Source organism: Danio rerio, chromosome 7 (assembly GCF_052040795.2).
Source record: "Danio rerio strain M-AB ecotype USA chromosome 7, GRCz13ab, whole genome shotgun sequence".
In the NCBI taxonomy this organism is placed as follows: domain Eukaryota; kingdom Metazoa; phylum Chordata; class Actinopteri; order Cypriniformes; family Danionidae; genus Danio; species Danio rerio.
In genome coordinates this window covers 10,859,196-10,870,047 of record NC_141027.1, presented here as the reverse complement: position 1 = coordinate 10,870,047, position 10,852 = coordinate 10,859,196, and the positions used below count along the sequence as shown (strand labels likewise).

General features: G+C 43.3%; 1 long non-coding RNA gene across 1 annotated transcript; it reads left to right on the top strand.

Annotated features, from left to right (window-relative positions):
* Positions 1-5,212: 5,212 nt before the first annotated feature.
* LOC147843038 (uncharacterized) lies at positions 5,213-10,610 on the top strand. Its single transcript, XR_015495396.1, has 3 exons — positions 5,213-6,370; positions 6,542-6,713; positions 7,551-10,610. It is a non-coding gene; the product is annotated as an uncharacterized LOC147843038 (long non-coding RNA).
* Positions 10,611-10,852: the final 242 nt, after the last annotated feature.

The following is a 10,852-nucleotide window of genomic DNA, read 5'->3' as shown; positions in this document are numbered from 1 at the left end:
AATGCACAATGTGCATTCAGCTGCTGGACCCGAAGAACTTTGCAATACATTTCAAAGCATGCAAACCCATTTCCACGAATAGCTGCCATACCAGACGTTTTCTGTAAACACATAGTTGGTAAAACACCAAAGTCTGCTCGCTTTTCAGCTGCTGGTTGTGCAAAATGGTGTTTCTTTTTTGTCTGCAGGGCTGTACATGTGTCTATGAAAGAGCAGACAGCTGGATTCTGGGCATTGACTCCCCTGATCTCAGGAGACGTGAGCACATCACACTCAGGTTTTGTACCAATTTTACCGGGATCATGTGAACCACTGGGTTTAATGTGTCTGACAGCAGTGTTTGAGAGCTGCAAACAGATCACTTAGTTCACTGCCATATTCAAGTATCTGATTGTATGAAAACAGGCAAGAAGGGAAATATTTTTACTCTTTAAACAGACCCTGCCACTAAACAACGGCTACGTTTACATGGACATCAGAATTCAAATGATTTGCCTTAATCTGAATAAGACAACAATATGAGTAAGGAGTTTACATGAGTTACTTTCATGATCCCGTTTTACATGTTATAACACATACTGTAGATTGATTACCGTCACTGTAGGCTTCAAAAAATAATAGGCTTCATTTTCCTAATGGAAATGAAAATGTCTGTGAGAATCGTTCAAACGCATTGTCTTATCTAAAGCATTATCTGCACGTGTAAAAATCATTGTGAGATGATGTTACGTCTGTGGTTTTAAGATAAATGCGGTTAAATGCCCCAAAACCCATGTATTTAACGCAGTGTTAAAAGAAACAAACCCAAAACTCTTTTGCAGCTCTCACACAGGGCCGGCGCGTCCATAGAGGCGACCTAGGCGGCCGCCTAGGGCGGCAGAATACAGAGGGCGGCATCCCCGACACAACCCTCACCTCTCCCGCCCTAAGTTATATCCACGTCTAGGGCGGCATTGGCGACACTACCCTCACCACCCGCGCCCTCAGTTATATCCGCGTCTGGGGCGGCATCGGTGACACTACCCTCACCAACCGCGCCCTCAGTTATATCCGCGTCTAGGGTGGCGTCAGCGACACTACCCTCAACACCCGTGCCCTCAGTTATATCCGCGTCTAGGGTGGCATTGGCGACACTACCCTCACCACCTGCGCCCTCAGTTATATCCGCGTCTAGGGCGGCGTCGGCGACACTACCCTCACCACCCGCGCCCTCAGTTATATCCGCGTCTGGGGCGGCATCGGCGACACTACCCTCACCACCTGCGCCCTCAGTTATATCCGCGTCTAGGGTGGCGTCAGCGACACTACCCTCACCACCCACGCCCTCAGTTATATCCGCGCCTAGGGCGGCATTGGCGACACTACCCTCACCACCCGCGCCCTCAGTTATATCCGCGTCTAGGGCGGCGTCGGCGACACTACCCTCACCACCCGCGCCCTCAGTTAATATCCTATAGCAGCTTATATAGCATTATGCTTCAATCACAAAAGACGTTCTCCTGCAACAATCACTACAGATCATTTAGTTCACTGCCATATTCAAGTATCTGATTATATGAAAACAGGCAAGAAGGGAAATATTTTTACTCTTTAAACAGACCCTGCCACTACACAACGGCTACATTTACATGGACATCAGAATTCAAATGATTTGCCTTAATCTGAATAAGACAACAATATGAGTAAGGAGTTTACATGAGTTACTTTCATGATCCCGTTTTACATGTTATAACACATACTGTAGATTGATTACCGTCACTGTAGGCTTCAAAAAATAATAAGCTTCATTTTCCTTATGGAAATGAAAATGTCTGTGAGAATCGTTCAAACGCATTGTCTTATCTAAAGCATTATCTGCACGTGTAAAAATCTTTGTGAGATGACGTTACGTCTGTGGTTTTAAGATAAATGCAGTTAAATGCCCCAAAACCCATATATTTAATGCAGTGTTAAAAAAAAAACCCCAAAACTCTTTTGCAGCTCTCACACAGGGCCGGCGCGTCCATAGAGGCGACCTAGGCGGCCGCCTAGGGCGGCAGAATACAGAGGGCGGCATCCCCGACAGAACCCTCACCTCTCCCGCTCTGAGTTATATCCACGTCTAGGGCGGCATTGGTGACACTACCCTCACCACCCGCGCCCTCAATTATAGCTGCATCTAGGGCGGCGTCGGCAACATTAACCTCACCACCCGCGCCCTCAGTTATATCCGCGTCTAGGGCGGCATTGGCGACACTACCCTCACCACCCGCGCCCTCAGTTATATCCGCGTCTAGGGCGGGGTCAGCGACACTACCCTCAACACCCGCGCCCTCAGTTATATCCGCGTCTTGGGCGGCGTCGGCGACACTACCCTCACCACCCGCGCCCTCAGTTATATCCGCGTCTAGGGCGGCATTGGCGACACTACCCTCACCACCCGCGCCCTCAGTTATAGCTGCGTTTAGGGTGGGGTCAGCGACACTACCCTCAACACCCGCGCCCTCAGTTATATCCGCGTCTAGGGCGGCGTCGGTGACACTACCCTCACCACCCGTGCCCTCAGTTATATCCGGGTCTAGGGCGGCGTTGGCGACACTACCCTCACCATCCGCGCCCTCAGTTATATCCGCGTCGAGGGCGGCATTGGCGACACAACCCTCACCACCCGCGCCCTCAGTTATATCCGCGTCTAGGGCGGCATTGGCGACACTACTCTCAACACCCGCGCCCTCAGTTATATCCGCGTCTAGGGCGGCGTCGGCGACACTACCCTCACCACCCGCGCCCTCAGTTATATCCGCGTCGAGGGCGGCATTGGCGACACAACCCTCACAACCCGCGCCCTCAGTTATATCGGCGTCTATGGTGGCGTCGGCGACACTACCCTCACCACCCACGCCCTCAGTTATATCCGCGTCTAGGGCGGCATTGGCGACACTACCCTCACCACCCGCGCCCTCAGTTATATCCGGGTCTAGGGCGGCGTCGGCGACACTACCCTCACCACCCGCGCCCTCAGTTATATCCGGGTCTAGGGCGGCGTTGGCGACACTACCCTCACCATCCGCGCCCTCAGTTATATCCGCGTCTAGGGCGGCATTGGCGACACTACCCTCACCACCCGGCCCTCAGTTATATCCGCGTCTAGGGTGGCGTCAGCGACACTACCCTCACCACCCGCGCCCTCAGTTATATCCGCGTCTGGGGCGGCATTGGCGACACTACCCTCACCACCCGCGCCCTCAGTTATATCCGCGTCTGGGGCGGCATCGGCGACACTACCTTCACCACCCGCGCCCTCAGTTATATCCGCGTCTAGGGTGGCGTCAGCGACACTACCCTCAACACCCGCGCCCTCAGTTATATCCGCGTCTAGGGCGGCATTGGCGACACTACCCTCAACACCCGCGCCCTCAGTTATAGCTGCGTCTAGGGCGGCGTCGGCGACACTACCCTCAACCCGCGCCCTCAGTTATATCCGCGTCTAGGGCGGCATTGGCGACACTACCCTCACCACCCACGCCCTCAGTTATATCCGCGTCTAGGGCGGCATTGGCGACACTACCCTCACCACCCACGCCCTCAGTTATATCCGCGTCTAGGGCGGCGTTGGCGACACTGCCCTCACAACCCGCGCCCTCAGTTATATCCGTGTCTAGGGCAGCGTCCACGACACTACCCCCCCACCACGCTTTCACTTTAGGGTTGAGGGCGGCATAACCGTCCTTTGCCTAGAGCGGCAGTTCTGCTTGCTCTGGCCCTGCTCTCACATATCGTTTACGAAACACTAATGGTGTTTTGACGTCAAAGATTGTGAAATTTGTTCAAATTCAACCTCGTTTTGTGAGCAAATGACAGAACTATTCATTGTTTGTCTAAGTCATCAGACCAGTGTACATGATGGGGTAATGTGGAAGTAATGCCCTTTTTATCAACATGCTACGGTGACACACCAATATACGCAAGATAATAACATTTAGGGGAAATAAACACTATTTGTCTATTTTCCTGTTAAGTTCCCACCATGCATCAGCCCACAGTGGGCATTTCCACAGTATCCCCAGTAGGATCTGGCGTTTTGGCTCCAAATGGTATAACAATATCCACATCACTCATCATAGCAGCACATTGGGAATGTTCTCGGTGCTCACTATATGCTGTCTCTTGTAGCTAATACAATACGACAGTGGCGAAATTCTCCAGATGGTGCAATAAAAAAGGCTTTACTCAAATGGACAGCAACTGACTGGAAGCTTATGTTAGCCACGTCTGGAATGCTGCTGGTTTTGTTTTGTATAATGTTATTACTGGTTTTCACCAGGTCTGTTACCATGTGATGTGATAGAATCATAACTTAGGATCTGATCTGATATGGTCATTTAAGAGATGTCTGGACACAATAACAATATTTATATAAGAAGTGAGCAATCCCTCACCCAGGAATTGATGTTCGTTTAAAAACATCGTGGGCTGAGGGGTTTTGGGGGAATTGAAAGCAGAAATGTTTGCGGACTGTGATTTGCTGAGCTAATGTTGTGCGATGAAGGGTTTGCTACAGTTCTCATGCACTGGGATGACGGGAAATGTAATAATATTTGGACGTTTCGGCAACAGTGTTGAATTGGATTTGATGGTCAGGCTACGAGTGGGTTGTTGTTTCCCAGAATGACTTTAGACTATAATAGCATCAACGTATTATAATGAAAAACAAAATAAACCCCTGAATCAGATTATGAGACGAATATCGGGAGATCATGCGCAGTTGTGTGGTGCTTATGTTTACATAGTTACATTTTCTGTCAGATTAATCTCCTCAGTAAAGGAGATTGGATCTATAAACTACTAAATATTTGCACTGAATTATATTCTTACATACAGTGCATCCGGAAAGTATTCATAGCGCTTTACTTTTTTCCAATTTTTTTTAATGTCACAGTCTTATTCCAAAATGGATTAAATTCATTTATTTCCTCAAAATTCTACACACAATAGCCCAGGGGTGGACAACCCTGTTCCTGGAGAGCCACCTTCTTGCAGATTTCAGTTGCAACCCACATCAAACACACCTGCCTGTAATTATCACATGGTGTTCGGGTCCTAATTATTTGGTTCAGGTGTGTTTGATATGGGTAGCAACTGAAATCTGCAGGAAGGTGTCTCTCCAGGGACAGGGTTGGCCACCCCTGCAATAGCCCATAATGACAATGAAATGAAAGATTTTTTTTTAATTGTTGCAAATTTATTAAAAATAAAAAAGCTTAAAAATCTCATGTACATCAGCATTGACACCCTTTGATACCCTCTAAATTGAGCTCAGGTACATTCTGTTTCCACTGATCATTCTTGAGACATTTCAGCAGCTTCATTAGAGTTTACATGTGGTCAATTCAGTTGATTAGACATGATTTGAAAAGGCATACACCTGTTTATATGAGGTCCCAGGGTTGACAGTGCATGTCAAAGCACAAACCAAGCATGAAGACAAAGGAATTGTCTGTAGACCTCCGAGACAGGATTATCAACAAGGCTGAGGAAGGTTACAGAAAAATTTCTGCTGATCTAAAAGTTCCAATGAGCCCAGTGGCCTTCATCATCCATAAGTGGAAGATGTTTGGAACCACAAGGACTCTTCCTAGAGCTGGCCTGCCATCTAAGCTGAGTGATCGGGGGAGAAGGGCCTTAGTCAGGTAGGTGATCAACAACCCGATAGTCAATCTGTCTGAGCTCCAGCATTCTTCTGTGGACCTACAGTGAAGCATGGTGGTGGCAGCATTATGCTGTGAGGATGTTTTTTCACAGGAGCAGCATGAAGTGGAAGACTAGTCAGGATAGAGGGAAAGATAAATGCAGCAATGTACAGAGACATCCTAAATGAAAACCTGCTTCAGAGTGCTCTTGACCTCAGATTGGGGCGATGGTTCATCTTTCAGCAGGACAGTGACCCAAAGCACACCGCCAAAATATCAATGGAGTTGCTTCACAACAACTCAGTGAATGTTCTTGAGTGGCCCTGCCAGAGCCCAGACCTAAATCCTATTGAGCATCTCTGGAGAGATCTGAAAATGGCTGTACACCGTCGCTTTTATCCAACCTGATAGAGCTTGAGAGGTACTGCAAAGAGGAATGGGCAAAAATACCCAAAGACAGGTGTGCTAAGCTTATGGCATCATATTCAAAAAGACTTGAGGCTGTAATTGCTGCCAAAGGTGCATCAACATAATATTGAGCAAATGCTGTGAATACTGATGTACATGTGATTTTTCAGCTTTTTTATTTTGAATAAATTTGCAACAATTTCAAAAGCTTTTTTTTTTACATTGCAATTATAGGGTATTGTGTGTAGAAGTTTAAGGAAATAAATTAATTTAATCCATTTTGGAATAAGGCTGTAACAAAAAACAATGTGGAAAAAGGGAAGCGCTATGACTATTCAACTGTGCATGTTTACACATAGAAAAAAATTATGTCAGATTAGTCTCCTTAGTAAAGGAGATTTGATCAACAAATTGCCAATTATTTGCACTAAATTATATTCTTCCATATACGATGTGTATTATAGTGTGAGCTTCCTTTTAGACATAGAATCAATGTTAAAACAAAAAAAAAATGCTCACAGTAGCTCTATTGACATTTTAACGGCGGTTTCTATTTACCTGACGTGAGTTCAAAGCAATGCGCATGCGTCGATTGTTCATTGTTGGATTTATTTCTGTCAGACACAGTCGGAGCCAGTGTTGCCAGATTGGAAATGTCAAAGTATCATACCAGAACCTCAAAATTATCGTATTTGGAGGAAAATTATCGTACATGAGTCAAACTGAAAGTATACAGCTATTATCTAGACACATAGCGTTTTGACACAACGTGCAAATTACCACAATACGTTAAAAAAAAAAAAACTATAGGTAACTTAGTGAGAAGGTTCAAACTCCACCTCCGAGTAGCTGTCATTGAATGTTGCATGTTGCCAGATGTTGAGGGATTTATTTTTCCGTACAAATTGGACGCCGTAATGGACTGCAAAATAGTGCTGGTTGGCTTGAAAGCAGTGCACACTCTGAGGTGTGCATGCTTTGTTTTGATGAGACTAACTTTGGAAAAAAACATGTTCACAAGACGCATTTGAATGAGGGGGAAAACGAGAACATCAAGGGAAAACTCCCGTCCTTCTCACCTTAATTTACAGCACGAATTGTTTTAACATTATTGCTTAAAAGATCGACCTCAAACTGAAAACTACTGACCTAACCACGGGCACGTGCAGCAGGAGCGTTAACTCGTGAGAGAGAGCTATTCTCCACGTTGATTGGCTGAAAAGAGGCAACATAAGATGAGATAGAAAACGTGCCAAACTCCACCTACTCCTCACAGACAGTACAGAAAAGATGCAGCTAGATCAATAAGTAAAGAAGCCCAAATATTACAATGAAGTTACTTTTAAATGCCATAAAATTCTGAAATTATCGTACATTATACGATTTTTCTCATTATTGATCGTACATCGTACAGAGGTCGAAATTTTCGTACAAATACGATAATTATCGTACGTCTGGCAACACTGGTCGGAGCAATTGAATTGGATTTGATAGTCAGTTCACCAGTGGATTTGGTTTCCTAGAATGACTTTACACATAAATGGCAAAATATTTGCACTAAATTATATTCAGTGCTGCTTAATGTTTTTTTTTTAAGATGCCTTAAAGTTAATGTTAAAACAACAGTTATACTCACTGTAGCTCCATCCATTGACATATTCGCTGCGGTTTCTCTGGTCATCTGACATGAATTCATTAACGCGCATGCGCCGATTGTTACGATGCGGCACACATACATGATCAAAGCTGGTGTCATGCAGCGTTGGGTTATCCTTTATTTTAAATAAGCCATCTTCGGGGGAAAACGATCACTAATCTTTTTCTCATAGTACCTCCACTGACATGATGAATGCCTTTCTCCGGTTCTAATCTGAACCGATTCGAACCTGGCGGCTATACTGCGCATGTGCAGATAACTCAGAAACGCAGAGAGGTACATTTACAGCAGTGCAGACGTTTGAATATATGGGTCATTTCACTAAGAATAAGTGCCTTTTCAACTTTTAATCATTTCCTTAATGTCTATGAAATTAAGGCAGCTTAAACTGTCAAGAATTTATAGGTTATTGTGCCATCTCAAGCTATTTAATTTCAGATTTTATTACTTTTTTTTTCTACCTCGTGTTTTGACATGACCTTGTTACAGATACAAGCATTAATGCTATATACTTGAGTTTTCAATAGTGTTTAAGTATATATTAGCCCCTCTTTACTGGAGGTGCATGCATTTAATTGCAACATTCATATTACAGAACTTTCAGACTCTGAAAATTAGTGCAATGAATTCACTGACCTTCTCCAGTACTTACCTTAGTACATTCTTAACCTTTCACCTTTGCACCAAAACAAAGCATCAGTTCATTTTCACTTCATACTGAAGCTTAGTTTGTAAAAGTCATTGTAAAAGACATCCACAACCTGTCAGTCTTTTACTGAACTTAATTTTACAAACGATGCACAGAAAAAGTCAGACAGTATATTTACATAAAGACCTTGAGCTCTTTTTAAATTTTCTTGCACACAATCACATAAACCAACGAACGTGGGCAGAAAAACAAACAAGCCAAAAATAATAGAAAAGCAGACAAATTACAAACATGTCAAAACTTCAATTTTCTTGTCTCGCATTAAGAGAAATGGGGAATGGATTGTTTGTTACAACATCATATCGTATTGAATGTGAAGAAACATTTTCGGGAACCAGCTGCCCTCCCTTTGAGTGGATTGAAGGCGGAGGAGGTTGTCAAAATATCTTCGCTGATGTGTCCATCACAGCTTCGCCTTGGGTCTTCAGGGTAATTGATGTCTTCTTAAGAGTTTTCGCTGTAAACATTGTTGAGGAACCTCAAGGAGGTTTGGCCCAAGGGAGCTTCACGTGGCTAATAATCAGCAACACCACGCACAGTTTTGCTTTGCAAGGTAAAGAATGTCAACTTACGTTCAAGAGGAACCAGAAAGCATCTCAGATTACACATGCTGAGGTTACGCGTAACTTAATTGAGGTCCTGGGGAGATTCCAGGAATCTTTTCTGATCCGAGATTGAGCTTGTTTTCATCTAATGATGTTGGGAGTTTGTGACTTCCCAAAGCTAGAGTCAATGCACCGGATAACAAATACCAGAATTAAGTGTGTTTGTTTTTTTTTCAAGGGTCTTCATGAGTAGTATCTCAGCATTGTCCAAGAAAGCATAATACCACATCTATAATATATATATATAACACATTTAGACATATAGATTACATTAAGACATTTACATCTATATTACATTTAGATATTTAAATTTATACAACAGTTCTGTCTGGTTGTTGAATCTGATTGCCTGATAGCCGTGCAATATTTTGCCAATAACATCACACAAAGGCCTCTTTTCCCTTCAACGCTGTGTATTACTCTGCCCACATACAGCAAGCAACAAGCAGAGACGCTACAGTTTGACAAATACTACTGTTGTTAGACAAAAAAAATGTTCTTCTGAGGCTTTTTTAGTCGAGAATGTAGTTGTTTAGATTGCAACTATGCAGTTTATTTGCAAGAATAGTGCCTATTTTAAAATATTTACAATTTCTGAGAGCTCGTCGGCGGCCAAAGACGGTTGACGTTGTCTATGCACAAGATGGCAACAGAACTGCAAAATAAGCCCTTGCTCAGTGTGTTCTCTTGAGCACGAATAAAAAGCTGAAAAGTGGAAGCCTTGTGGTTTTTAAGGTGAACCGGATAGAGTCAAAAAGAAGCTGCGAATAAGAAGCTGGATTCAGCCTTGTCCCTCCTTATCGCAAACACAACAGCAGTGTAGTGAGAAATTTCTGTAGACGGATGGCATTTCATGTCACGTTCAGCCTTATAATCTTAAAATGTGAGAAAAATTTGCTGTTTTGTTATCACCTTAAGGGGGTCACACACCAGGAGCGCCGCTTCACATTACGCTATAGAGAATCATTCAAATACTGTCTCTAAATTGACGTTGGTGAATTAGTAACAGCTTCTGCTGTTCTGACGTCAGCTGCAGATGTGAATGAATGGCGGAAGAAAGTAGTTCCTAATACAAAAGGGTTTTAGACTCTCTGTGTTTGATTTTATTTTTTATGTACAAGATTGTGCCGTCGAACTGTTGTATAAACGCAATATCACACTCGTAGCAGTGTGCTATGGCTGTATATCAGCTCTGGTCGGCCTCGTGCCAACGCACGCCTCCCACCAGTGCTGATTTACAGCCATAGCACACTGATACTCAAGTGATATTGTTCATCTATAATACATTTAGTAAAGTTAATGTTTTTGTCCTAAAATGTAAAAGTTTAAATTTAAATCAAAAGTTTATTTGCAAAGCGCTTTTTACAATAATAATTATATCAAAGCAGCATTAAAAAAAGGTGCACATTAATGCATAACATTCAAATTAAGCTAAAATTACAATCAAATATAAGTTATTATATACAAAACATCATTAACCTGCAATTTTATAGCACATAGGTACAGGCCCACAATGGTTGGCATAATCTCTTAACTGGACATGGATCCCATCAATATTTGGCCTAGAGAACAAAAAATAAATAAAATAAATAATAATAATAATAATAATAATAATAATAATAATTAGAGTAGCTGCTGTTCATAATTTATGTGAACAATAAATATTAAATGTCAGTGGAAAAATGAAGAGCTATAAATGAAAAATAGCAGTATATAAACAAACATAGAAAGAAATATATAAAAACTAGCAGTTGAAGTTAGAATTATTGCCCCTCCCCCCATTTTTTTTCTTTTTTAAATATTT